Below are 16,060 nucleotides of genomic sequence, written 5' to 3'. Positions count from 1 at the left end.
GTCTGGGGAACGGGCGGGTCAGTCTATAGCATCAATGCCTTTCTCTTGCAGGAACTGCTGACACACTCCAGCCACATGAGGTCTAGCATTGTCTTGCATTAGGAGGAACCCAGGGCCAACCGCAGCAGCATATGGTCTCACAAGGGGTCTGAGGATCTCATCTCGGTACCTAATGGCAGTCAGGCTACCTCTGGCGAGCATATGGAGGGCTGTGCGGCCCCCCAAAGAAATGCCACCCCACACCATGACTGACCCACCGCCAAACCGGTCATGCTGGAGGATGTTGCAGGCAGCAGAACGTTCTCCACGGTGTCTCCAGACTCTGTCACGTCTGTCACATGTGCTCAGTGTGAACCTGCTTTCATCTGTGAAGAGCACAGGGCGCCAGTGGCAAATTTGCCACTCTTGGTGTTCTCTGGCAAATGCCAAACGTCCTGCACGGTGTTGGGCTGTAAGCACAACCCCCACCTGTGGACGTCGGGCCCTCATTACCACCCTCATGGAGTCTGTTTCTGACCGTTTGAGCAGACACATGCACATTTGTGACCTGCTGGAGGTCATTTTGCAGGGCTCTGGCAGTGCTCCTCCTGCTTCTCCTTGCACAAAGGCGGAGGTAGCGGTCCTGCTGCTGGGTTGTTGCCCTCCTACGGCCTCCTCCACGTCTCCTGATGTACTGGCCTGTCTCCTGGTAGCGCCTCCATGCTCTGGACACTACGCTGACAGACACAGCAAACCTTCTTGCCACAGCTCCTGGATGAGCTGCACTACCTGAGCCACTTGTGTGGGTTGTAGACTCCGTCTCATGCTACCACTAGAGTGAAAGCACCGCCAGCATTCAAAAGTGACCAAAACATCAGCCAGGAAGCATAGGAACTGAGAAATGTATTGTCAATCAGTGTTGCTTCCTAAGTGGACATTTTGATTTCACAGAAGTGTGATTGACTTGGAGTTACATTGTGTTGTTTAAGTGTTCCCTTTATTTTTTTGAGCAGTGTATATATGGTTGACATTGAGTGTACATGGCTTGCTTCTGGATTCAGTCAAGTACACACTAGATAACATCCACCATATATATACTAGATAGCAGAGTCTCAGCCTACTAGCTACAGTAGCAAGGTTAATCAATCTGGTCTAATATTTTACTAAAATCCATGCTACCCCATTTAGTATGATATGTTACTTTCTGTTAGGTTACATTCTACCAATGTAATAGCAGTCGTACAATATAATATGAATTGTAGGACGCATAGTATCCTACATCTTGATAATTTAGTATGATATATTACATTTGACTGCTTTAGTCTGATATGCTACTTTTAACTGCTTTAGGATGATATGCTACATTAGGTTAGGGGTTAAGGTTAAAGTTAGGGAAAGGGTTAGCTAACATGCTAAGAAGTTGTAAATTAGCTCAAAAGTAGTTAGTAGTTGTAAAGTTGCTACTTAGCTAAAATGCTAATGTTGTCCAGCCTTCCCTGTAGCTCAGTTGGTAGAGCATGGTGTTTGCAACGCCAGGGTTGTGGGTTCGATTCCCACGGGGGGCCAGAAAATGAAATGTATGTAATGTAAGTCGCTCTGGATAAGAGCGTCTGCTAAATGACTAAAATGTAAATGTCCGGTGATGCAATTTGAACAGGCAACCTTTGCGTCGCGTTATAGATGTTCATTTTTGCCTTAAGTAACCTACTGTCTTATGTAGGTGTACTATGTTACGTCTAGTCAATATAATGTAACCTAATGTAAAGTAACATATTATGCTAAAAATGAAGTGTCACGGATTTTAGTAAAATATAATACATTTTGCTCTGAGACCAGGCTGGGTTAATGGACCACTAATTATTGAGTCACGCAAGAGGCAGGAAGAAGGCCATTATATTCTACATCACAGACTCAAATTAACATAGAAATGTTTTAATCGTTACACTTCACTGTACTCTACTGTACAGCCCCATGAGCATGGGTAATGCCCTTAGTGAAATGTATTGATAACATGGGTTTTGTTGATTGTTCTCGCTGCATAGTCCTTTACATACAAAACATATGTTAATTAACAGAAGTGGACAAAGTCCTTCACAATCCAAGTACCCTGTAACCTACAAACTCCACTATTCGAGCAGAAACATTACTGCTCATTATTCTCTTTGTGTAGACTCCTAACAGTGGAAAAGAGAATTTGTAAATTACATTTTTAAACCCAATGATGGATCCCTCATTGACTCATTTAGACCAAACAAAAGCTCTAATTTCATCATTTTATCATGGATGTTCCGTTTATTTCTTTTCACTTCAGTCTATCCAAGCTGAGAACCTTTTGTTATCAACATGGACTGTTTAGCTATTGTGCTTACACACAGCAATGCATTTCAAACCCTTTTCCGCAGTGGCCCTACAGACAAAGTCTAACGAATCTTCATGGTATTGAAAGTAGTGTCTTCGGAAAGTATTTAGACCCCTTGACTTTTTAAAAATGTTCTTACATTACAGCCTTTTCCAAAAATTGGTTAAATAAAAAAACACTCAGCAGTCTACACAAAATACCCCATAACGACAAATTGAAAACAGGTTTTCAGACATTTTTGTTAATTTATTAAAAATAAAAAACAAAATACCCCATAATGACAAATTGAAAACAGGTTTTTAGACTCAAAATTGAGCTCAGGTGCATCCTGTTTCCATTGATCATCCTTGGGATGTTTCTACAACATGATTGGAATCTACCTATGTTAAATTCAATTGATTGGACATGATTTACCCAGAAGACTGTAGGCTGAAATCGCTGCCAAAGGTGCTTCAATAAAGTACTGAGTAAAGGGTCTGAATACTTATGTAAATGTGATATTTCAGTTGTTTTATTTTGATAAATTAGCACAAAATTCTAAAAAACTGTTTTTGCTTTGTCATCATAGGGTGTAGACTGATGAGGGAAAATGTACAATTTAATACATTTTATAATAAGGATGTAACGTAACAAAATGTGGAAAAAGTCAAAGGGTCTGAATACTTTCCGAAGGAGCCGTATATACCTTGTTATGGGCTCAAATTGAAGAAGACACCTGAACACCTGCTCCTTCCATGACAGTCTGACCAGGTGAACGCAGGTGAAGCTATAATGCTTATCGCTTATTGATGTCACCTGTTAAATCCACTTCAATCAATGTAGATGAAGGGGAGGAGACAGGTTAAAGAAGGAGTTTTAAGCATTGAGACAATTGGGACATGGATTGTGTGTGTGCAATTCAGAGGGTGAATGGGCAAGACAAAATATGTAAGTGCCTTTGAACAGGGTATGGTAGTACAGTAGGTGCTGGGCGCACTGGTTTGAGTGTGTCAAGAACAGTTTCCCATGTGTATCAAGAATGGTCCGCCACCCAAAGGACATCCAGCCAACTTGACACAATTGTGGGAAGCATTGGGCCAGCATCCTTGTGGAACGCTTTCAACACCTTGTAAAGTCCATGCTCCGACGAATTGAGGCTGTTCTGAGGGCAAAAGCGGGTGCAACTCAACATTAGGAAAGCATTCCTAATGTTTTGTAAACTCAGTTTATAGTCAGAGGAAAATCAGTAGAAATGGACTGTGAATTGTGAGGAATGCGCTGGTGGCGATTGTCCTCATTTGTGAAGAAATTCAGGCCATTGCACTCCAAAATAAGGATGTTTTCTGTTTTTGACCAGGGTCCCCTTCATAAAGATAATGTTTTTAATCACAGTATTCCTGTCCACTTTGCACACACAGGTGGCACCAGAATGTTTGTACTAATAGTCCAATTTTGTATATACACATCAATAGTATAGGTAATTTCAGAGCAATTTCTTTGAAATTGTTCTTTGGTGCCATAGCAAGGGCATACAACCATTTCACCTGACAGATGTGTACTTCCTGTTGTCGACATCAGTACACATTAGAACATAAATACATGACCACACACAATGTACTATTCATATTTTTTTTTACTTATAAATGAATTATAGGTACTCATTGATTCTTGAAGTATATAACTAATAAATGCCTCATGAGCTTAGTTCAACTGTCATACCACACCAGAACCCAAAATACAAGCTTGATTTACTCCAATGTAATTTAAACAAACACTGTCTAGCCTCAAAACATGGTTAAAACTATTACTCACTATAACGTTTGATCTCATTGATGGTCAGTCCTTGCATCCACAGCTCCATCTATGAATTTGAGAATGGTTACATTTCTCCAGCCCCATCCCTCAGCATTTTACCGAAACAGTGGTGAGGAAAAGCTTTGATATTGTTTCAACTACGGATTGCCCCTTTAATGTTCATTATTATGCCAATTATTTAGCATACACTGATTTACAAGGCTCACACATCCTATTCATTTGATGCTTGTTTTGAAGTTGCTACTCATAGATAACCTAATTGCCATCTGTATAGCTACAATAATTAATGCATGAATTCACTCAGATGCAACTCCATGCTCTTGTTTGCATTATACATTTATTCAAATGAACCACTCATCTGACCTCGTGATGCAAGAGCAAGTCATGGATATGTTTGTTGAAAATATTTGTCTTCATTGTCAAACAGGGATAGTGGCATTTGAAGGCTTCAGGGAGGCTGTTAGTACTACAGGACAAGGATAAAACGTATTGTCAACTTCTTATAAAGACCAAATATTCGTAAATTAAATTATAAAAGACAGTAGTCTATTCTACTAAGGTCTCAAATAAAGCTCTTATGCAGCTCTTACATGCCCAACACACTTTACAATAAATAGTTCACAAATATGTGAACACAACCCTCATCACTTTTGTTGAGTGAGAATAATCATGTTCATAACATCTTTGTGTTACTGTCCCTCCATGGGGAGTAGATGTTCTTTATGATATAATAAGATCAGGAGCCTGACAACGTGTGAACACAATTACCGTAAAGTACATTGTAAACTAGACCCAGTAGACTGAAGACTATAATAGCATTCTGATGTATTAGCTATGTTAGATGAATATGTGTATTGGTTAAAGGTATGTCTAATTGGCATGTGTTTATACTAGGGAAACACAAGGGATACTTTTATTTGAATTCTCTGTTTTGCCAGTGCTTATAACATTTAAGATTCAGTGTAACTGCTTAAATAAACCTGCAGAATGAAAAAAGAGGGAATCAACAATGACTTTCCTTCCTGTGAAGACAGCAAGCAGAGAAGAGGGCACAGATGAATATTCAGCCAGGAAAATGCAGAGCTTTTGCACTGAGCCCACGGCCAGTTTGTCTATCTGTGATTAAATTCAGCTCCCATATTCTCCACGGAGGTTCTCTATCAGACACACTTTCTCTCTCCGTCAGAAATAACACCTCAGAAATGACTCTTCTGTACATTTATGCCGCATCTGAGAGACGTCCATCCATCTATCTATGCACCCATACAGGTACATACTATTATGCAACACCAGCTAAACCATTATACCCCCAAAGCATTGACTAACGACAAACATCATGAAACATTTTTTTTTACTTATACCAAATAATTCAATCTTCCCTTTCCCCTATTAAAAATGTAAAATATATTATACAAATAGGCACAGAGCGGAGCGTTAGGAATACTTTTTTGTATTTAGATGGTCTTAGGAGTCCATTAGTTTTAATTAATTGTTCCCTCCCTTGGCGGTGAGTCAGAGGAATTAGTTTCATGCCTTACAGGGAATAGTGGAGTTCTGCTTGGGTTTCAGATCTTCCGATTGGACTGTAGGGTCAGGCGAGTCAGCCTGTGAGTTGAGAGGAAGCGCTAAAGGCGGGTTGTCTTCCGATTCTCTGAAATGCATTTGTGAAGAAATCCAGGCCATTGCACTCCTAAATAACGATGCTTTCTGTTCTAGACCAAGGTCCCTTTGATAAGGAAAATGTGTCATGGCCAGGGAATACAACCATGAAACCTGTGTACTTTCTGTGGTCAACATAAGTGCCCATAAGAACATAAACAAGGACTTTGTTATACAAAAGGTCTGGCATATCTAGCTCATATAAAGCACAAGGTTTTCTATAATTACTTTATCCAAACAGGTGCTGCTGAAAACCTTGATTACCTCACAGAAATATCACTTTACTTGCATAATAACATGTACATACTTATTAGAACAATGTACTGTAATATGTAACCCTGTGTTAGCTTACCCCAAAGCCTTTCCATAGTTCCCTCTGCAATACTGCATACTTTTCATTAGAAAATAATTGGATGAAATACAAATTCCCTGGATACAATTCATGCTGCAGGAAAAATGCCTAAGGATACATTTCAACATATCAAGTTGTTGCATTATTCACAAGTTAGTATCCAATGGGCTTTGTAAGCAACATCATCTCAGAAACCCAGAACTAAATTATTGTGTAATTGCGTCAGATGCTCAATCAAATTAAGCGGTGAGATTTGTTAAAAAAGATAGTAGAATGACGAGCGGATGCAGAGCGGTAGCTCCACCCCCCTCTATAGGCGAAATGTCCCCTCCCTTATGTAATTCAGAAGATGCGAAGACCTGCCAAATAGTGACTTGTACAAATTAGTGATGAAAAATCTGTGCAATCGAACACCTTAGTCGTTGCATCCTAAAGTCTGTTGACAGATGCTATGATACCATGTTATGTTTTTTTGCGTCTGTCCAAGAGAGATTATGAGCAACATAACAAACCAATCTCACTTGATGGATGCAGCATAACTCTGACATGACACACCTACATGAATCCCTACAGCTTTTATAAAGCTTAGGATACCAGGGGGTAACTAGCCCCCCCAAGAACAACGTCTAATTGCTGAAACAAAAAAACAACGTTTGGAAATAAAATGGTATGTGGATGAAGGTCATGCTTAGGGGAATAAACTATACAGGGAAATAAATGGCTACATTTGACACTTTTTTGGTTATTTCATGAAATGTTGTTGGAAAAGCTGTGTTTTTTAAAAGTACACCGGTACACTGGTCACCATAGCAGCACCCACCTGTAGCACGCGCTCCAGCAGGTATATCTCTCTGGTCACCCCTAAAGCCAACTCCTCCTTTGGTCGTCTCTCCTTCCAGTTCTCTGCTGCCAATGACTGGAACGAACTACAAAAATCTCTGAAACTGGAAACACTTATCTCCCTCACTAGCTTTAAGCACCAGCTATCAGAGCAGCTCCCAGATCACTGCACCTGTACATAGCCCATCTATAATTTAGCCCAAACTACTACCTCTTCCCCTACTGTATTTATTTATTTATTTTATTTATTATTTTGCTCCTTTGCACCATATCATTTATATTTTAACTTTGAACTTTCTTCAAATTATAATTCTACCATTCCAGTGTTTTACTTGCTATACTTTATTTACTTTGCCACCATGGCCTTTTTTTGCCTTTACCTCCCTTATCTCACATCATTTGCTCACATTGTATATAGTCTTATTTTTGTCTAGTGTATCATTGATTGTATGTTGTTTTACTCCATGTGTAACTCTGTGTTTTTGTATGTTGTCGAACTGCTTTGCTTTATCTTGGCCAGGTCGCAATTGTAAATGAGAACTTGTTCTCAACTTGCCTACCTGGTTAAATAAAGGTGAAATAAAATAATAATAATAATTAGAATCATGCAATAGCAGAGCATAAGAGAGTTACCACATCAATGTTATACTGAGTTAATTTGTTAAGTTAATGTTATTACATGTTATATTCCAATGTTATTTAATGTTATTATTTATATTCCATTCTAATATTATGAATTAAAAACAACTATTGAAAACCTTTTGCTCCTGAATGTCATTTTAAAGACTGCTGGGATTTAAAATATTGCATTATTCAAATCATATTTATTGCAATTGTACATAATAGATTGTTTGGAAAAGGAACAACAAAGAAATATCAAAGAAAATGTATGTGCAAGTGAGTTAAAAAGAGGGCCTTTACATCAAATCTTCTCATAGTCATTAATTGTGACATGTGCAACACCATTTCCCCCCATATTTTATTTAAATCATTCAAATAAGACAACTAGACTTAGCGTTTTAAGTATTACTTACTAAAGAATTTCTAAATAAAATGGATTAAATGGATTTTAACACACTTGTGTGAAACCCTATGCCATAATCTTCTTTTTTATTTCACCTTTATTTAACCAGGTAGGCCAGTTGAGAACAAGTTCTCATTGACAGCTTCGACCTGGCCAAGATAAAGCAAAGCAGTGTGACAAAAACAACAACACAGAGTTACACATAAACAAACGTACAGTCAATAACGCAAAAGAAAAGAAAAATAGAAAGATCTATGTACAGTGTGTGCAAATGTAGAATAGTAGGGAGGTAGGCAATAAATAGGTCATAGAGGCGAAAATAATTACAATTTAGCATTAATACTGGAGTGATATATGTGCAGCTGATGATGTGGAAGTAGAGATACTGGGGTGCAAAAGAGAAAGAGGGTAAGTAATAATATGGGGATGAGGTAGTCGGGTGTGCAATTTACAGATTGTCTGTGTAAAGGTACAGTGATCGGTAAGCTGCTCTGACAGCTGATGCTTAAAGTTAGAGAGGGAGATATAAGACTCCAGCTTCAGAGATTTTTGCAATTTGTTCCAGTCATTGGCAGCAGAGAACTGGAAGGAGAGGCGGCCAAAGGAAGTGTTGGCTTTGGGAATGACCAGAGCAATATACCTGCTGGAGTGCGTGATACGGGTGGGTGTTGCTATGGTGACCAGTGAGCTGAGATAAGGCGGGGCTTCACCTAGCAAAGACTTATAGATGACCTGGAGCCAGTGGGTTTGGCGACGGATATTTAGTGAGGGCCAGCCAACAAGAGCATAGAGGTCGCAGTGGTGGGTAGTATTTGGGGCTTTGGTGATAAAACGGATGGCACTGTGATAGACTACATCCAGTTTGCTGAGTAGAGTGTTAGGGGCGATTTTGTAAATGACATCGCCGAAGTCAGACAGTTTACGGTTATGTCGGCAGACCAGTCGTGATGGATCAGCGGGGCTCCATGTCGGCAGCAAAGGGTCCAGGCCAATTGGCAAAAGAGGTATTGAAGCCCAGGGATTATCTGATGGATTTCTTCAGCTAGCCGGGAGATGGGCCTAGCTCGAGGCTAACTCCAGGCTAACTGGTGCTTGCTTCGGGACAGAAGCCCCCTTGGACGGTTACGTCGGTAGACCAGTCGTGATGGATCGGGGGGGCTCTGTGTCGGCAGCAAAGGGTACGGGCCAATTGGCAAAAGAGGCCCTTGAAGCCCAGGAATTGCTTGATAGATCTCTTCAGCTAGCTGGGAGATGGGCCTAGATTTGAGGTTAGCTCCAGGCTAACTGGTACTTGCTTTGGGACAGAGACGTTAGCCAGGAGTAGCCAATCAGATAGAAGCTAGCTAACTGTGATGATCCGGAGTGGGGGGGGGGGGGGGGTTAGAAGGATTAATTTATCCTATCCCAGGTATTCCTTAAAGAGGTGGGGTTTCAGGTGTCTCCGGAAGGTGGTGATTGACTCCGCTGTACTGGCGTCGTGAGGGAGCTTGTTCCACCATTGGGGTGCCAGAGCAGTGAACAGTTTTTACTGGGCTGAGCGGGAACTGTGCTTCCGCAGAGGTAGGGAGGCGAGCAGGCCAGAGGTGGATGTACACAGTGCCCTTCTTTGGGTGTAGGGACTGATCAGAGCCTGAAGGTACGGAGGTGCCGTTCCCCTCACAGCTCCGTAGGCAAGCACCATGGTCTTGTAGCAGATGCAAGCTTCAACTGGAAGCCAGTGGAGTGTGCGGAGGAGCGGGGTGACGTGAGAGAACTTGGGAAGGTTGAACACCAGATGGGCTGCGGCATTCTGGATGAGTTGTAGGGGTTTAATGGCACAGGCAGGGAGCCCCGCCAACAGCGAGTTGCAGTAATCCAGACGGGAGATGACAAGTGCCTGGATTAGGACCTGCACCGCTTCCTGTGTGAGGCAGGGTCGTACTCTGCGAATGTTGTAGAGCATGAACCTACAGGATCGGGTCACCGCCTTGATGTTAGCGGAGAGCGACAGGGTGTTGTCCAGGGTCACACCAAGGCACTTAGCACTCTGGGAGGAGGACACAATGGAGTTGTCAACCGTGATGGCGAGATCATGGAATGGGCAGTCCTTCCCCGGGAGGAAGAGCAGCTCCGTCTTGCCGAGGTTCAGCTTGAGGTGGTGATCCGTCATCCACACTGATATGTCTGCCAGACATGCAGAGATGCGATTCGCCACCTGGTTATCAGAAGGGGGAAAGGAGAAGATTAATTGTGTGTCGTCTGCGTAGCAATGATAGGAGAGACCATGTGAGGATATGACAGAGCCAAGTGACTTGGTGTATAGCGAGAGTAGGAGAGGGCCTAGAACTGAGCCCTGGGGGACACCAGTGGTGAGAGCACGTGGTGCGGAGACAGATTCTCGCCACGCCACCTGGTAGGAGCAACCTGTCAGGTAGGACGCAATCCAAGAGTGAGCCGCGCCGGAGATGCCCAACTCGGAGAGGGTGGAGAGGAGGATCTGATGGTTCACAGTATCAAAGGCAGCAGATAGGTCTAGAAGGATGAGAGCAGAGGAGAGAGAGTTAGCTTTAGCAGTGCGGAGAGCCTCCGTGACACAGAGAAGAGCAGTCTCAGTTGAATGACCAGTCTTGAAACCTGACTGATTTGGATCAAGAAGGTCATTCTGAGAGAGATAGCAAGAGAGCTGGCCAAGGATGGCACGCTCAAGAGTTTTGGAGAGAAAAGAAAGAAGGGATACTGGTCTGTAGTTGTTGACATCGGAGGGATCGAGTGTAGGTTTTTTGAGAAGGGGTGCAACTCTCGCTCTCTTGAAGACGGAAGGGACGTAGCCAGCGGTCAAGGATGAGTTGATTAGCGAGGTGAGGTAAGGGAGAAGGTCTCCGGAAATGGTCTGGAGATGAGAGGAGGGGATAGGGTCAAGCGGGCAGGTTGTTGGGCGGCCGGCCGTGACAAGTCGCAAGATTTCATCTGGAGAGAGAGGGGATAAAGAGGTCAAAGCATAGGGTAGGGCAATGTGAGCAGGACCAGTGGTGTCGTTTGACTTAACAAACGAGGATCGGATGTCGTCAACCTTCTTTTCAAAATGGTTGACGAAGTCATCCACAGAGAGGGAGGAGGGGGGAGGGGGAGGAGGATTCAGGAGAAAGTGGCAAAGAGCTTCCTATGGTTAGAGGCAGATGCTTGGAATTTAGAGTGGTAGAAAGTGGCTTTAGCAGCAGAAACAGAGGAAGAAAATGTAGAGAGGAGGGAGTGAAAAGATGCCAGGTCCGCAGGGAGGCTAGTTTTCCTCCAATTCCGCTCGGCTGCCCGGAGCCCTGTTCTGTGAGCTCGCAATGAGTCGTCAAGCCACGGAACAGGAGGGGAGGACCGAGCCGGCTGGGAGGATAGGGGACATAGAGAGTCAAAGGATGCAGAAAGGGAGGAGAGGATGGTTGAGGAGGCAGAATCAGGAGATTGGTTGGAGAAGGATTGAGCAGAGAGAAGAGATGATAGGATGGAAGAGAAGAGAGTAGCAGGAGAGAGAGAGCAAAGGTTGCGACGGCGCAATACCATCTGAGTAGGGGCAGAGTGAGTAGTGTTGGAGGAGAGCGAGAGGGAAAAGGATACAAGGTAGTGGTCGGAGACTTGGAGGGGAGTTGCAGTGAGATTAGTAGAAGAACAGCGTCTAGTAAAGATGAGGTCAAGCGTATTGCCTGCCTTGTGAGTAGGGGGGGACGGTGAGCGGGTGAGGTCAAAAGAGGAGAGGAGTGGAAAGAAGGAGGCAGAGAGAAATGAGTCAAAGGTAGACGTAGAGAGGTTAAAGTCACCCAGAATTGTGAGGGGTGAGCCATCCTCAGAAAAGGAACTTATCAAGGCGTCAAGCTCATTGATGAACTCTCCACGGGAACCTGGAGGGCGATAAATGATAAGGATGTTAAGCTTGAATGGGCTAGTGACTGTGACAGCATGGAAATCAAAGGAGGAGATAGAGAGATGGGTGAGGGGAGAAAGAGAGAATGTCCACTTGGGAGAGATGAGGATTCCAGTGCCACCACCCCGCTGACCAGATGCTCTCGGGGTATGCGAGAACACGTGGTCAGACGAGGAGAGAGCAGTAGGAGTAGCAGTGTTTTCTGTGGTAATCCATGTTTCCGTCAGCGCCAAGAAGTCGAGGGACTGGAGCATAGGCTGAGATGAACTCTGCCTTGTTGGCCGCAGACCGGCAGTTCCAGAGGCTGCCGGAGACCTGGAACTCCACGTGGGTCGTGCGCGCTGGGACCACCAGGTTAGAGTGGCAGCGGCCATGCGGTGTGAAGCGTTTGTGTGGCCTGTGCAGAGAGGAGAGAATAGGGATAGACAGACACATAGTTGACAGGCTACAGGAGAGGCTACGCTAATGCAAAGGAGATTAGAATGAAAATTAACTAAACAACTGGTGGAGAAAAGCAGTCCGATATGCTCTGGTTGATATCGCACTGTGCAGGCCGGCAGGAGTGACCGGGCTGAAGTTGGCAGATGTCTGAGTTAATGGTGATGACCGCTAGCAGTGACTAACTGACTACTAGCTAGTAGCTAGTAAGCTGGCTAGCTTCTGAAGGGGGTTTAAGGTTCTAAAGTATAAAAAAATAGCAGATCCATACCACATTGGGTGAGGCAGGTTGCAGGAGAGTATGTTCAGTCCGTAGATGGAAAAATTTGATAAAAAATATAAAAATATATACGAAATATATATGAAGAAAGAAGCTATATATACAAGGGACGGGACAAGACAATTAAAACATCCCACTGCTACGCCATCATGGAAGATATTTGTACCTGTAGGTCACAAATAAAGCTAACTCCAGGAAAATTGGAGCACAACTCATGAACCCACCTCCTGCACTGTTCACACCTAATCCAGTCCCCACCTGTGACTGAAAACAGGGGGAGAGATGCCAAATGAAAATCTCTCTTAAAAGTTGACCCCAACACATTCATCCAACATATTACTACTTTACTCAAAAATTTTCTACATTTTTCTCTCTAAACAAGTAGATTATTTATCTCAAGGCTTTCCTACTTGTATATTTAAAACATATATATTTGTAGATATTCATTGGAATATACAGTTGAAGTCGGAAGTTTACATACACTTAGGTTGGAGTCATTAAAACTTGTTTTTCAATCGCTCCACAAATGTCTTGTTAACAAACTACAGTTTTGGCAAGTTGGTAAGGATATCTACTTTGTGCATGACACAAGTAATTTTTCCAACAATTGTTTACAGACAGATTATTTAATTTATAATTCACTGTATCACAATTCCAGTGGGTTAGAAGTTTACATACACTAAGTTGACTGTGCCTTTTAACAGCTTGGAAAATTCCAGAAAATTATGTCATGGCTTTAGAAGCTTCTGATAGGCTAATTGACATCATTCGAGTCAATTGGAGGTGTACCTGTGGATGTATTTCAAGGCCTACCTTTAAACTCAGTGCCTCTTTGCTTGACATCATGGGAAAATCAAAAGAAATCAGCCAAGACCTCAGAAAAAAAATTGTAGACCTCCACAAGTCTGGTTCATCCTTGGGAGCAATTTCCAAATGCCTGAAGGTACCACATTCATCTGTACAAACAATAGTACGCAAGTATAAACACCATGGGACTACGCAGCCGTCATACCGCTCAGGAAGGAGGCGCGTTCTGTCTCCTAGAGATGAACGTACTTTGGTGCGAAAAGTGCAAATCAATCCCAGAACAACAGCCAAGGACCTTGTGAAGATGCTGGAGGAAACGGGTTCAAAAGTATCTATATCCACAGTCAAACGAGTCCTATATCGACATAACATGAAAGGCCGCTCATCAAGAAAGATGCCACTCCTCCAAAACCGCCATAAAAAGCATGTGCGAGCAAAGAGGCCTACAAACCTGACTCAATTACACCAGCACTGTCGGGAGGAATGGGCCAAATTCACCCAACTTATTGTGGGAAGCTTGTGGAAGGCTACCCAAAACGTTTGACCCAAGTTAAAGGCAATGCTACCAAATACTAATTGAGTGTATGTGAAATAAATCTTTCAACTATTATTCTGACATTTCACATTCTTAAAATAAAGTGGTGATCCTAACCGACCTAAGACAGGGCATTTTTACTAGGATAAAATGTCAGGAATTGTGAAAAACTGAGTTTAAATGTATTTGGCTAAGGTGTATGTGTAGTAGAGTTAAAATGGTTATTCCAGCAAATAATAATATATATGATAACCAGAGAGAGGTAGAGCGCAGAAACAGCCAGACATCTGAGCTCACTGATACAGTCCTGAGACCAAGTGAAGGCACTTTGAGAACTCGAACTGGAAGAGTTGTGAAGCCTGTCAGAAGACTTTTAGAGTCAATGAGTCAAGTGATTGCTGAGCCGGACAAAAGAGAGCATCTAGCCGCCCTGATTCAAGCCTTATCAACTTTTGTTGAAGTGACAGTACCCCAGTGACACAGAAGCCAGAAGATAGATTAAGGAAATGAGAAATACTTTATTAGGGGGTTATAGGTTGTATGTATATGGGCATATTTCTACCTGGCAAAGTCTCTTTGCTGTCCTTCTGGACGACTCTTGGTCAAGGTTACCCCTGTGGAGGAAGAAGTCTTACCTTATGTCTTAAAGTTTGCTGAAATCAAGAAGGGGTGAGTGTAGTAGAGTTAAAATGGTTATTCCAGCAAACTTCAAATTATTAGAATAGTACACAACGCAGAACAGAACAATCAGGTTGAGGGTCAGTGGCCAAAAGCCCGCGAACAGGAATGTTCCAAGTTCAGACAGAAGGGGGGAGTCAGATCGCCAGGAACTTTACTTTTGGTTTCTAATTTTAATTGTTGCGCTACTGGTGATGCCTGTTGATGTTAGGTAGGCAGCTACAGTAGCTGAATGATGTTAACATCTTCAGGTTTTGTTTCATTAAATGTATTTTATTTTATCTGGGTGCTTACGTCACCTACTAACACCCTGGTACTACCCATAGATCCCGCTCTCCTCAGTCTGAGAAAACACTGAGAGAGAAAGGTACGGGTTGCAGATTACTCCTTTGTAGAAGTCCGTAACGTGAAATAAATAAACGTCCCAAGGTTAATGCTGTAGATATTGTTATAAGGGGATGTGAGACTATCGAAACACGTAACTTTCAGAGTTTTATTGTTGTTATTAATATAGTTACAGAGTGCTAAAAGTGTTGCTAGCTAGTATGACTTTCTTTCTGTGATGCAGACGGCTAGCTGAGCTGCCGACTAGTGATGGTGTTGCATTATGGGGGATGTAGTTTTGCCCTCTAAGGCGATTTTATGTTGTAACTTGTTTGTGTTGCAGTGGTTTTGTACATGAGTTGTTGTATTTTGCTACTATCAACACTGAAAGCACCTAGCAATGTATTGGGGATGTGAGACAGGATATGTGTTTTACCTTTCTTCATGCTCCTGTGTAGAACAACTTGTCAGGTGGTGCATTGGAGACTGATGTGTTCCTGTCCTGTCTTTTCATAATACTATTGCAGGTATGGTTCTATTGTCTAAGAATTAAGATTATACATTCTTTGTATTAAGGACTGGTTATTATTTTATACTATACATTATGGCTTTATGTATGAGTGTGATTGTGAGAGTCTGAGAAAACACTGAGAGAGAAAGAACAACTTGTCAGGTGGTGCATTGGAGACTGATGTGTTCCTGTCCTGTCTTTTCATAATACTATTGCAGATCGACATAAAAGCCTAAAAGACAGCCGTGGTGTCGCTTTTCATTTCTTGGTTCTCCTGTGGTGCATAAGAAACCCGCTACATATGTAAACTTCCAACTTCAACTGTATCTACAACTTTAAATAACATTTCAAAAACAAGGTGGTGGGGGGGTGCAGTTACTCCAGGGGGCTAATTACCCCTACTACCCTATACGTGTTGTTCTGCCTACATATCTCAGTACAGAGTTCTTACCCAGCACTCCACAACACACTCAGTTTAGGAACAGGTTGGGTGAGTTTGAGTAGGAAGGCGAAAGTAACCGACTGTAGACGAAAGTAGAGGAGGGAAGTCAGACACTGATGTGGTTTTCCAACAGCAAGGCTCAGTGCAAC

The 16,060-nt window shown here is 42.6% G+C and overlaps 1 long non-coding RNA gene across 1 annotated transcript; it reads left to right on the top strand.

Annotated features, from left to right (window-relative positions):
* Positions 1–14,493: 14,493 nt before the first annotated feature.
* On the top strand, positions 14,494–15,711 carry LOC145861731 (uncharacterized). Its single transcript, XR_014381363.1, has 2 exons — positions 14,494–14,625; positions 15,417–15,711. It is a non-coding gene; the product is annotated as an uncharacterized LOC145861731 (long non-coding RNA).
* The last annotated feature ends 349 nt before the right edge of the window (positions 15,712–16,060 follow it).

Source organism: Salmo salar, chromosome 18, assembly GCF_965601325.2.
Source record: "Salmo salar chromosome 18, fSalSal1, whole genome shotgun sequence".
NCBI classification, from domain to species: domain Eukaryota; kingdom Metazoa; phylum Chordata; class Actinopteri; order Salmoniformes; family Salmonidae; genus Salmo; species Salmo salar.
Note: the sequence above shows the minus strand (reverse complement) of the source record. Positions and strands in the feature narration are given on the sequence as shown.